We start from the raw sequence: 12,865 nt of genomic DNA, 5'->3' as shown, positions 1-12,865 counted from the left end.
TCAAAAAATAGCTTAAGACTTCAAGGGGCCATGGGGAAAGGGATGGAGTTGGAAGAAGTCCTGGTAGCATTTCATTAGAGCACCAAACTTCTTTCAGCTTCAAACCTCTCAAGGCAGCAAAATCTAGTCCGTTGAGAATTCCAGTCAGCTCAAGTTCCAAAAAATGGTTGTTTTTACTTTGACCAGCAGTCAGAAACAGAAGTTTTCCATCAACCAAAAAACCAAAGACCCAGTCAGGCTTACCTAAAACTTTGCAATCAAACCCTGCGCATAACAAAACAGGAAAATCTAATATGGGTAAATCAAAACTAGACAAAGAATCATGGTTAGTAAAATCCGAGTAATCCAAACGAGGAGACACAATATTAGAATTAAAAGAGAGGGGTGGGGTAATCTTTAACTCCAATAACCACTGGTTTATTCGACGAAGAATCTGACTAGGGTTGGGTCGCACAGAATTAAATAGAAAATTGTTTCGAGCTTGCCAAATAACATAACAAGTAATAAAAAAATAGAAAAAAAAATCAAATTAAAGAGAGCTTGTCAAGTTGTCGGTCCAGCAAGGCAGAGATGCAAAAATGTCTAAGAGAAGGAAATGAAATGAATTCAGTCCTCAGACCCAAAGGACCAGCTACCTAAATGTGCTTAACCCAGTCACAAGAGAGGAAGATATGCCAGAGGGTCTCATTCAAGTGCCACAGAGAGCACAAGTGGGATCGATCTGAGTCCATTTCGAAATAAAATCCTTAACCAGAATCCCTGCATGTAATACACACTAGAAGAAAAGTTTAAGCGTAGGAAGAATTTTGAGTTTCCAAAAATAATTCCATCAAACGATAGAAGAAAAGTCAATTAAAGTATTGGTAGAAATAAAGGAAGCCGCTAATTTGGTTTTAAAGCAACCATCCCTAGCTAGCGTGCACCACCAAGAGTCAGGGGACTCCGAACAAGGAATATTAAGAATCAAGTTCAACAGAGATGGGGAAGCATCTCTAAGGAGGTCCACATTCCAAGGTTGGTTGACTAAAAAAAGATTAACCTTCTTAGGATAAACTCTTTGAGAAAAGCCAGGTTTAATTGTGAACCTTGGAATTGAAGGAATCTATGGGTCACTCCAAAAATAGGTATCCTTGCCATTACCAATCTTGCGAAAGCAGAAAGATTGGAGGGGTCGAATGACCTTGGAGATACTGTTCCAACACCAAGAGCCTTTTATTAGTCGAGTTGCAAAGTCAAATAGTGAAGTCTAGGAAAAGTACTTAGCTTTCAAGACCCTAGCGCAAATCGAATTATTCTCAAAGATCAGCCGCCATCCCACTTTGAGAAGGAGGGCCAGGTTCTTGGTACGGGCATGGGGAAAACCAAGGCCCCCAAGATGAGTGGGAACACTCAAAGCTTTCCAAGAGACCAGAGAATGTTTTTTATATTAGAATTATATTTGAAATATAATTCTATATTCCCTAATATGGACTAATATTAAATAAAATAAAACTCAGGTTAATTATGGTATTGGTCTAATTAAGGGGGTCATTGAGTTATATTAGGAATCCTATGTGGACTGGCTTTAATGTGGGCAGATAGATTCCTATTGGGGATGTGATGAGTCAGACCCTATAGAAATTACTATATAAGGAGAGCTAGGTCCCCCCTCTACCCATAACAACTAATTATTCTCAATCACTATTGAGGAGTGCATTCTGGAAAGAGAGGGAAATATTCAATGTTTATCGTCCCTGCGCATACGGTATTCTCATCAGGCCAGTTACTTTGGAAATAGAGGGAAAGCACCTAGATCTTTGTTCTTTATTTTTCGCTGCAATCATCATCACTATAGATGTGAAACAAGGTTGGTGGTTCTATCTCCATTTTCTATTATTTATTTGATTGTGTTCTTGAACGCCCTATAGAGATCCTGGCTTTTGGGATTTTGTCCTTATTCGGATCAATTTATTATAACATTTTATGCAAATTAGTTCCACCAGACTAAAAGTTATAGCTCGATTTGCTTACAAATAGATTTAGGAAAGTAAAAGCAACTCATTAGATAAGCAGGTAAAGAATTTAAAACAAATTTAATAAGAACACCACGCCCTGCAAAAGAAACATAATTAGATTTCCACAAAGATAGTCTAGAAGAAATTCTATGCACCAGCGAAATAAGTTGTTTAGACTTGGATCTCTTAGGTAGTTTAGTTCCTAAGTAGGAGGAGTCAGGCTGCATCTCATGAATTCCCAAAATCCTACTCAACTGAATTTTCCCAATCTGGGAGACATTCCTGCTAAAGTGCACACCACTTTTTGTGAAATTAATTTTCTGGCCTGAAAGATCAGAAAAGAGATCCAAAATGGCCTTACTAGTAAGTAAATCTTCAGAGGTCGCTCTGCAAAAAATGAAGATATCATCAGCAGAAAGAAGATGAGTAATCTCGGGGGCACCTCTAGCAACCTGAATACCTTTGAAGAGATTGAGCTCTTTATAAGCCGCAATCAAGCGGGAAAGAACCTCCATACTAGTGATGAACAAATAAGGACTCAAAGGGCAACCTTGTCTTATACCTCTGGTCCCCTTAAAGAACCCAAATGGGGTCCCATCAAGCTTAACAGAGTAAGTTGTGGAAGAGAAAATACTCAAAATTAAATCACACCATTGTTGCCCAAACCCAAGAAATTTGAAAATTGCGAAAATGAAGGACCATTCCATACGGTCGTAGGCCTTAGACATATCAATCTTTATAGCAACCCAATCACCCTTTCCTTTTTTATGGTTAAAGTAATGGAAAATTTCCTAGGAAATGATTATATTATCAGAGATTTGATGACGGTCCATAACAAAAGCACCTTGAAAAGGAGAAATAAAGGAAGGGAGAAATGTTTTTAATCTGTTAGTTTAGAATGCTTTAAAGTTTTTACATTATATCTTTATCAAAAAGAAGTTTATACATTGTATCTATTTGATTTCTATAGATTTAGGCCTGATTTGGTATGACTTGATGATTTTTTTGAATATGAAGAATCAATTCTATTGATTCAGAGCTTCTCTTCCGTCTAGTACATATCAATTCTTTCAAAATCAGAAGAAATAAAATAAAGAATCAATCCAGTTTATGGATGCCACAATCTGAATTTTTGTAGATGAGACATCGTGCAAATCTTTTCAATATTTCGATACTTCTAATAGAACCTACTCTAGTTAAGACTTAAAGTTAAGTTATATTATTATTTATTATTTATATTTATATTTATATTTTTATTTATAATTCAATTTGAATTCTATTATCTAATTCTAATACTAATAGAATAGAAAACTATTTATGCATGCATTGCATTATATGGCATTTACAATTTGACAATAGTGACATAGCCATACCACTCCAATTTGGATTGAAAAAAGGTCAACCAAATAGTCTTCTACATACTATTCTTAGGTCAACCAAATAGTCTTTTACCAACTCTCGCCACCACTACCTCACTACTGCCACTACCACCGCCACCACCTTCGACATCATCAACACCATCACTACCCCTACACCACCACCCCCTTCCCAGCCTTGCCCCACACTGCTTCCGCCGCCACCACTCTTCCCAAAGAAATTTAGAGAATCAATTTTTAGAAATTGAATTACCAAATTGATTTTTTTTATTCTTGAAATATTTCATATTGAAACAACCAAGTCAATTTCAATTTCTTAACCAAAAATCAATTTGTTGATTATTTCAAGGAATCAATCCTAAATTGAAATATAAATCACACCAACTATAGCCTTAGATTTTTGGTGTGCTTACATGATTTTGAATATGTTAAAGGTAAAAGGTTTTATACTTTTATGCATGGGTGTCTATGTACATGGGTTGTGCTTTCAATCGTTGCTTTCAATCGTTAGATATGAGAGAGAGAGAGAGAGAGAGAGAGATGCGTAATTACACTTCTCCCCCCTCCCCACATGCCACATCCAGTGGTTGTAAGGCATGAATGTGTACATAAAAAATGGGTCTTATGTTAAATTATTAACCATTGAAGGCAACCCCAATGATTTTGTAAATTTCATTTTTCTCAAAACTATTACATAATTTTATAAAACCAATTCAAACCGATAACTAAATCGAAATTAAACCAGATAACCAAAATTAAATAAAAACTGAATAACCGAATAATAATAAGTTTTTGTTTGAAAAAATTAAAACCAAATAATATTTGTTTCAATTTCAATTTCGATTTCAATTCTTACCTATAACATCACAATCAAATCAAAACCAAACCAAACCAAACCAAACCAAACCATTGAAAAAGTTGCTTACTAGCTGTAACAATTTATTATCCTCCATTGTCAATGTGGAAAAAAAATGGAAACAAAGAACAAAGGGATGGATTCCGATCCTCTACTATATGTTGCCCGTCTTATCAACGTGTTTTCTCACATAGATAAGATACAATGACTACGATACCCACTGCCCGAACGAGTAATTGAGGATCCAAATTGGGGATAATATGGAAGCGTCGTGCTTGTCAAGGAAGAGATTGGTGCCATTGCCAGCTCTCTCACACCTCAAACACAGAGTGAAAATCTAAAAATCTTATGCGTTTGATAAAAATAAAAACATAAAATAGAGTGAAACTGTGAAAGCGGCGGAGTTAATTTAAATAAAATAAATAAATAAATAAAATCCGTTGGAATCACCGATAAACTCGTATCCATCCGATTCACGATTTCCACATTCCATCTCTCTCTCTCTCTCTCTCTCTTTATAAACCTTTCATTTTCTCTCCACTCACTCTCAGTTCCCTTCTCTACCATTACTGCAATGCTGCTCATAACTGTGAACTCTTCCCTTCTCCAACCTCCAACTCCTCCTTAGAAGGGTTAAGAGCCTTTGAACTCTTTTTGAGATCAAAAACCTCTAAAAAAACCCTAAACCCATAAAAGAATGATACCTCCAATCGTTTCTGCTCTGTTGTTGCCGTGTGTAGGGATGGGCGTAGTGTTCCTGGTATACTTGGTTCTCTTATGGTCTGCTTCAAGGAATGCATCTGTAGCATATTCACCAGAGAAGTCGCAGCAGAAGAAAGGGTTATCGGTTGAGGAATTGCAGAAACTTCCCAAAACTGATAAATTGACGGGTACAGAGTGTGCTGTTTGTCTTGATGAGATCGAGAATGGTCAGATTGGGCGATTGCTTCCTGGTTGTAATCATGGTTTTCATCTTCACTGTGCTGATACTTGGCTTTCACAGAATCGTATTTGCCCTCTCTGTAGGGCTATTATGCATCCTGATGAGATCTTCAACCCTGATCATGATCAGAGTATTGTGTGAAAGTTTTCTTTAATTTAATTGAATCTTTGTTTTTAGATTAGGGTTTTTGTTGGGTAAGAAGTACATGCAAAGGGATGAATCATGAATGTATTTGTTAATAATGGATTTAGAATTTTTTTTTTTTAAATGCTTTTGAAGGGGGAAAAACAGAAAGCGGTTTTGATAGGAAAAACACATCACCGATTTAAGCTTGCTTTAAGGTTCTGCAATAAATCATTAAACCCTATTCAATCTTTTTGAACAATTGGAGAAGAAGTAATTTTAGTTTTTCTGAAGGGTTATCAGAGGAATACCATAGAAGATAAAGAAAGAGGAAGACGAAAGGACTTTACATTTGAAGAGCCAAGCAACACATGAAAGTCAAAAAGCATTGGGACACAGCGACACATATGGTGGTGATGGGTGCGCTACACACTGTGTCACGCACCTCTGGAATCGTTATCTCCTTTTGTTACAGTACGGTGTCGTATATGATGCGACAATTACAGCGGCCATGTGCACCATGTGAGAGGATGACATGGTAATAGGATACCAGCCATGTTGTGTCGCACTACAGAGGAACCAACGCGAGTTAAACCTTGACACGTAAAAGCACTGAAATGACCCATTTCATTAAAAACCTGTAAAAGCAATCGTAAACCCCAAGCAATAATCGCTTTTGATAAAAACCCTTCCAAAACCGTGGGCCAAAATCACGGCTTAATGGCAAAAAATCAAAACCGTGGAGGTGGTTTAACAACTCGACATTGTCACAGTTGAGTGTCACTTGAATCACGGTATTGTTACTTTGTTAGAAAGAAGAACAAAATGTTTGGGGTGAAAGTTTGGCACTGTTGATCCGAACCAGGCCTAGTTCGCCCTGAGCCTAAATAGGGCCTCGGTTGAAATACCCTCTTATCCTTGAATGTGGGTTGTGGTTGAAAATTTCTGATGCTAAGACAGGGTAGGGTTGGGATAGGATTGAGGCCTCCGGCTGAATCCGGCCCTATTTTAAGTGAGACTGGGGGTTTGATTTCTGGTGTGAGTACCTTTTATGTAGTTTCTCAAATTTCTAATTTTTAAGTGGGCATAGCTTTTTCGAACTGCTCCCAATTTGCACTATGGTGGAGGTGTCGTGAAGATCTAGGGGTGTGAGCACTACGTGCTAAAAGGCTCCCCATATTATTTAGAGGGCAGGTACCATAACCAAACATGATTTGGAACCATGCGCTCCCCGTAATCAGTCAGCCGGCAAGGGTGGCTTTTATGGTATCCCTTGGGGGGGGCTAACAATACTCCACTTAGCAAGCTTGGTACGGTTCGTTATGGTTAGATTCATAATTACATCTGTTTTAAATTCATTGTGATCCACTCTCCTAAAGAAAAGGAGAATTTACAACCCCTTATTCCTATCAACAACATTAATAATGGAGCTAAGAACCTCTGAGCACAAGATAAAGAAAAAAGGGGATAGGCGATCTCCTTTCCGAATACCCTGAGATGGGGAGGAGGACCCCCTCTCCGCTCCATTAACAAGCAGAGAATATGAAACTAGAAGATACACATTCCATAATAAGCTCCACTCAACGATTGCAAAAGCCCAATTTTAGGAGGGTCTCTCTAATAAAGGGTCATTCCATTCGATCAAATGTTTTTCACATGTTTAACTTGAGTTCTAAAAATTTCTCTTTGCTCTTTTTATGATTCTTATTATAATGAAATAATTCATGAACAATAAAAATATTATTAAGGATCAACTAATCAGGAACAAAGACCAATTGATAAGGACAAATAATGTTATGTAAATCATTTTTCAATCTATCATCAAAGAATTTAGATATCACCTTGACCGCTATACTGCATAGGTTGATCGGCCAAAAATATTCTGCGAGCTCTGGGGCTAGAACATTCGGCAAAAGCCATATAAGAATGCATTTCAAATCTCTAGGCATAATCCTTGTCGGAAAAAAAATAGTAACAAACCGATATAGGTCCTCCTTTGTAATGTTCTAGAATTTCTTGTAAAACAGAGGGGAAATCCAACGGGCTCGGACGACTTGAGGGGACCCATAACCAAGACAGCGGCCGTAGCCTCCTCCATGGTGGTGTCCTACAAAGCGCTTCGTTCAACTCATCAGAAACCACCAAGTGGCTAGAGGACAATGACTAGTTCAGTTAGTCTATGCCCACGCCTTGAGAAGAGACAGCTCCATTAAAGTGATTGAGTAATTCGGTGAACACCCTCCCTATTTGTTATGGGTTCATTCTCTCACAGATATCGAGTTTGGTATTATAATTACATTGCCGATGTTGGCCCGTAGAGGCATGGAAGAAAGGAGGGTACTTATACCCCCATTGAATCTTAACTATTTTAGATTTTTTATGTCATAATATCTCCTCCTTAATCAATTTCTCTTCAAGTGGGAATTCTCCTTTTTCGGGGTCCGCTCAAGTCCCTTGGCGATAGGGTGTTTAGGGGATATACATAATAAAAATGAATCGTCGCCTAGGATGAGGGCCCAGGACCCATAAAATGAGATCGAACCACGATGTTGACAAGGTTAGATTTGATTCTATATAATCTAATCAGATTCTAGATAAAAGATAAAGTTACGAAGGTGAAAAAGTATTAAAAACCCACCTCACCCAATTGGACCAATATTCTTACTAGATGCTATAGTTTGAATATTCTTCCAATATGACATATCCTATATTAATATGTATAGCTAATATTGGATTAAATATTACACTAATTCCATTACATATTACTTGCACAGGCACTTTACTATTTACAGTTTTACACTAATACAAATGAATATATATATATAAATAAAATCTCCTGGATCAGGTGGAGGCGGGTGAAGGGCACCGATTCTCGAAGGTTTATCGAAGACTCTGGAGTATTGGGATGCAAAAAGAGGTTTGGAGCCGTCTGGAGACAACAAAAAGTGACATGGAATTGGGGGGGGGGGGGGGGGTTCCAAAGCAAGGGACCGTGTCTTGGGAAGTGTGAAAGGTATATTTATAGGGGACCCCTGGAAGTCCGTGGCACTAAGGAAGTGTACTTTTTCTTCCACAAATCCCACGGCACCACGGATGCACGGATATGTACTGTGACGCTGAGGGTCAACCACAAGGCTTGGCCCCGTACCACGTATAGCCCTGTGAGTCTGTGACCATTCCATACCAGTTTGGATAAATAAGGTCCCCTATAGATAATCCATTGTTCTTGTCCTACTTCCTTGGAAGAACTTGTTATTCAAAAGTTGCAATGCCCATTCTTGGGTTGGGAATTTGTTTATCCCACTGATATCCATGTCTTTTTTATTACCTTTCTTATGCTTCCACAATGCTGCTTCCAAGTAAAAAAAAAAAAAAAAACTACAATAATATCTTGATGAACGAAAACAAAAATAAAGAGAAAAACTTTGCTCACTTTCTCCCTGGCTTGCTTGTCTTATATTGACTCAAAGGTAGTCTTATTCCTAATCGGAGTTGGAACCTTTTCTTATTACAATCTTTTTTCAAAAAATAAAGGCCGTACCTAGTGCACAAGGCTCCTGCGTTTAGCAGGGTCACTAATTTAAATTAATTATTAGATATTTAATTATAAGTACCTGCTTATTGGGACCTGCAAGAAGCTGAGTTTTTTTGCTTTCTTTCGTCACAGTAGGTGGAAAAAGAAAGAGTCAATAACCATTGACCAAAAAAATAAGGGTAATTTATACATACCACCCCTGAGGTCTGACGAAAGGATAATTTTATCCCCCACTTTTGAAAAATTCTGCGTACCCCCCTGAGGTTTACAAACGATAACAAATAAATCCATTTCGTCAGTTTATAACTAACACCGTTAAAATCAAAAGATAAAGTGACAAAAATGCCCCTTCAAGAAGAAAAAAAAACCTACAACTCGATTTGGGGAAGATGAGTTACAGGTATCCCCATCGATTTTGTGTGGTTTCTCTACCTCCATTTTCTCCTCTTCTTTGAGCAAAATTATTTCGTATGCTAAATTCATCGTTACCTCAGGTGTCATGTTCTTTCACGTCTCAAACCCTTTCCGGTCTTCTACCAGATAATCAGAATTATTGGTTTTCCGAAAGCTTTCCCTATGAAACCAAATCCAGAAATGATGATATTCAAATTTTCTAAATTTCACCATAACAAGTTACGGTGAAACTTTTCAATTCATCTCATATCCTATCTTTGCAAGAAAAACATCTAAAAATGAATTCATTAGGAATGTTATGATTTCTCTAAATACAATTTCTTTGAATGCCCAAATACAGAGATTAGAGAGAACACATACAAACAGAGAACGAACAACAAAGTAAGAGAAGAGAACATGCATGAAGCAGCAAAATGGTGATCTGGACTAGTCTTCAACGATAAGTATTTTAGGGTTTCGATTCTGGCTCTCGGCTTTGAGTCTTTTATGCTCTATTTTGCCTTTACACTCGTGCATGTCAGCAAGGGCGATGGCATACGAAACGCCACCGAAATCACTGTGAAAATAGAGGAACAAACTCCTGGGTTATGAAAATGACTTTACATAGTAAATGGGGAAAAACAGAGTGCAAGGAAAGAGACGAGAGAAGCTCAAGGGGAGGGGGGAATAAAAATAAGCAGGGAAACGAAATGGGTTTTCAAGAAAGATCACCATTCCTAATGTAGTTAAGAACTGTGAAAGTAGAGGAACAAACTCCTAGGTTCTAAATATCCGCAACTCTGGGTGGAATATGATGCTTCAAATAGATTTTAGCATATTTGCAAAAATTTTAGGTCACCGGAGACGTTCCATTAGAAGCCATGGAAGGAGCAATCGATGGGGATACTGTAACTCATCTTCCCCAATCGATTTGGGAAAGATGAGTTGCAGTTTTTTTTTTTCTTGGAGGGGAATTTTTGTCACTTTACCTTTTGATTTTAACAGTGTTAGTCATAAACTGACGGAATGGGTTTATTTGTTACCGTTTGTAAATTTCAAGGGGGCACGCAGAATTTTCCAAAACTGGGGGGTAAAATCATCCTTTCGTCAAACCTCAGGGGTGGTATGTGTAAATTACCCAAAAAATAACTATAATAAAAGTCAATTTCACAATAAATATCTTTTGCCAAAAAAGCTAAAATAAATAAGGGGCGTTGTTCTCTGCCATGGAGTGCATGGGGGCACAGGCTGCGCCCAGACATATAGAGCAAGGTCTAGCGATCATTGAGGCCATTTAGGGGGTTGGGGTGGTCATTTCACCCCACCCCCATGTGTCTGGGCGGATCCTACCCCTCCAGTACAAAGAACATTTCCCCAATGAATAATTACTTTTTTTTAAAAAAAATCCCAATCCTCAAAATTCAATAGTACGTATAGCTTGAAATTGAATAAAAAATACAATGACATTATAAATATAATTTCAACATGATTTGAAAAACAAATTGCAGAGTCAGATTATGACTCCTACTTCTGTAGTTCTTTGTACCCAAAATAATGCAAAGATGGCTAATTTTCAGTTTTAATAATCTTTCGATGAGTCTTGTGAATTGGTCTTATACTAAGAAAATACTTATTCTAGAACCAATAATAAGAAGATATAGTAGGGTTTCAACTTCTTACATGCCCGTTGAGATGCACAAGTAGGTTTATTGAAATTAAACAGGAAGACAATTGCTTGCTCAATTGGTTGGTGCTTTACTGGTAAAGTGCAGGCTCCTAGGAGGTCATAGGTTCAACTCTCCTGTCTTCACTCTTCACCTTGTGCCATAAGGCACCCTCTTCCTCAACCCCACCCACCCCTCCCTAGCCTAGGGATCTTTATCCTCTCAATTACACTGCTCGTACTTGACTCAAGTACATCTAACAGAGGAGATAGAAATGACTATCCTATCCCCTGTTCGAACACACTGCCTAAGATGGAATCCACCTCCCTCTATTAGATATACTTGGCGATCAAATACGGACAGTGTAATTGAGAGGATAAAAATTCCCTAGGTTGTTGTAGTTGTAGTTAATTAAGTCCGATTGGACATTTAGCTAGGTAGACCAAAAAAAAGTTAAATCAAACAAGGCCAAGGGAGTAGGTCAAGGACAATGAATTATCTATAGTGTCACAGGAACCCCTACGGCAGTGGGTAGAGCCGCAAGGTCCTACCACAGATTTTGGGTTGTTTTGATGGTATGGCATGTCTCCATTGGTCAGTTTAGGGTGTTTTGTGGTGATGGTGATAAGACAGACCCTTATTTTGAGAGAGAGAGAGAGAGAGAGAGAGAGAGAGAAAGAAATTGGTGTTCATTGGCATCCGATTGTCGTCATCATCAGGGGGGTTTGGCAAATTTCAATGTCTATGCCTGGTGATATAGTTAACCGCCTCTTGAGTCTTGACAATACTCAATGGGAAGTTGACCTTGAATATTCTCAATCTTGACTTTTAAAGCTTTAAAATTCCCCTGAATGTGACACAAAAAAAAAAAAAAAAAAAAAAAAAAACTTTTTGGTTCCACTAATTCCTCAGAGCTGTTTGGAATTTTTTGGATTTTTTAATAAGGGGAGGGGGTTCAAGGGGTGGGTACTGGGTAGGAAGCGACTAGACTGAGAGATGATCTCTCCACAGCCCGAGTGGCACAACTAAGCCGCCTCAAATTGAAAGGGTCTGGGTCCACATGACTTACCTCCCTCTATATCTACGAGAAGAGGATTATGATCCAAGCAAAACACCGGTCAAACGAACACCGCAATATATGTTGTCGAACAACATCATCTCCACTCCTGATTGGCCAAGCCCCTATCTAATTTAATTATGATGTTCACCTCTTTTATTGCTTCAAGTATGTAAGACCATTTCGTAATGGTTGAACTAACCGAAGGTTCTCCATCCCGGCCTTGACAGTTCCAACTATTCAACCTCATGGCTCCCCGTGAAACTAATAAACCCTAGCCTCGCTCCATGGGTCCAAACGATAGAAAAAATGCTTTGAGATGATTTTCTGGTTACTATCCGTATCTATTGTAGTTCCTTGTCCATCAACCATAGATTCGGTCATGACCTTCTTTCCATGCCTTGCCCACTTAGTTTGCTAGCATGCCTTACCGATTCCTGAGATTGGTAGTAAATGACAAGCCACTCAAGTTCTTTCACAGCTGGTAGGATTGGGTCATATGGAGGGCTATTGGGGGTGATGGAGCCCATGGTTCGGCTGGATCACATAGGGGAAGAAACCACTCAAGTAATAGAAACTTCAACCATATGACATAAAGAATTAAGGTCGAGCCAAATTCAGTTTAACTTTTTTTTTTTTTTTTTTTTTTTTGGATGGAGGTGGGGGAGTCCTATAAGCATATGACATATGGCCTGGATCCGACCGATAGTCATAGGCCAAACTTAGTAACTGAACCTCCGGGTGATGAGTAAAAGAATTAAGGTTCCATTTGATTGCAATGGAAATTAAAGGGAAGGAAAATTAAAATTTTTAATCCTAAAATGGAAATTTTTGTAATTATTACCTAATATGATTGTATTAAATATTTAAATTTTTTTATCATATTTATTAATTATATTATTTAATTTTACCTTTCAAATTCAA

This window comes from Telopea speciosissima, chromosome 5, assembly GCF_018873765.1.
Source record: "Telopea speciosissima isolate NSW1024214 ecotype Mountain lineage chromosome 5, Tspe_v1, whole genome shotgun sequence".
Lineage (NCBI taxonomy): Eukaryota > Viridiplantae > Streptophyta > Magnoliopsida > Proteales > Proteaceae > Telopea > Telopea speciosissima.
This window is presented reverse-complemented; position numbering follows the sequence as displayed.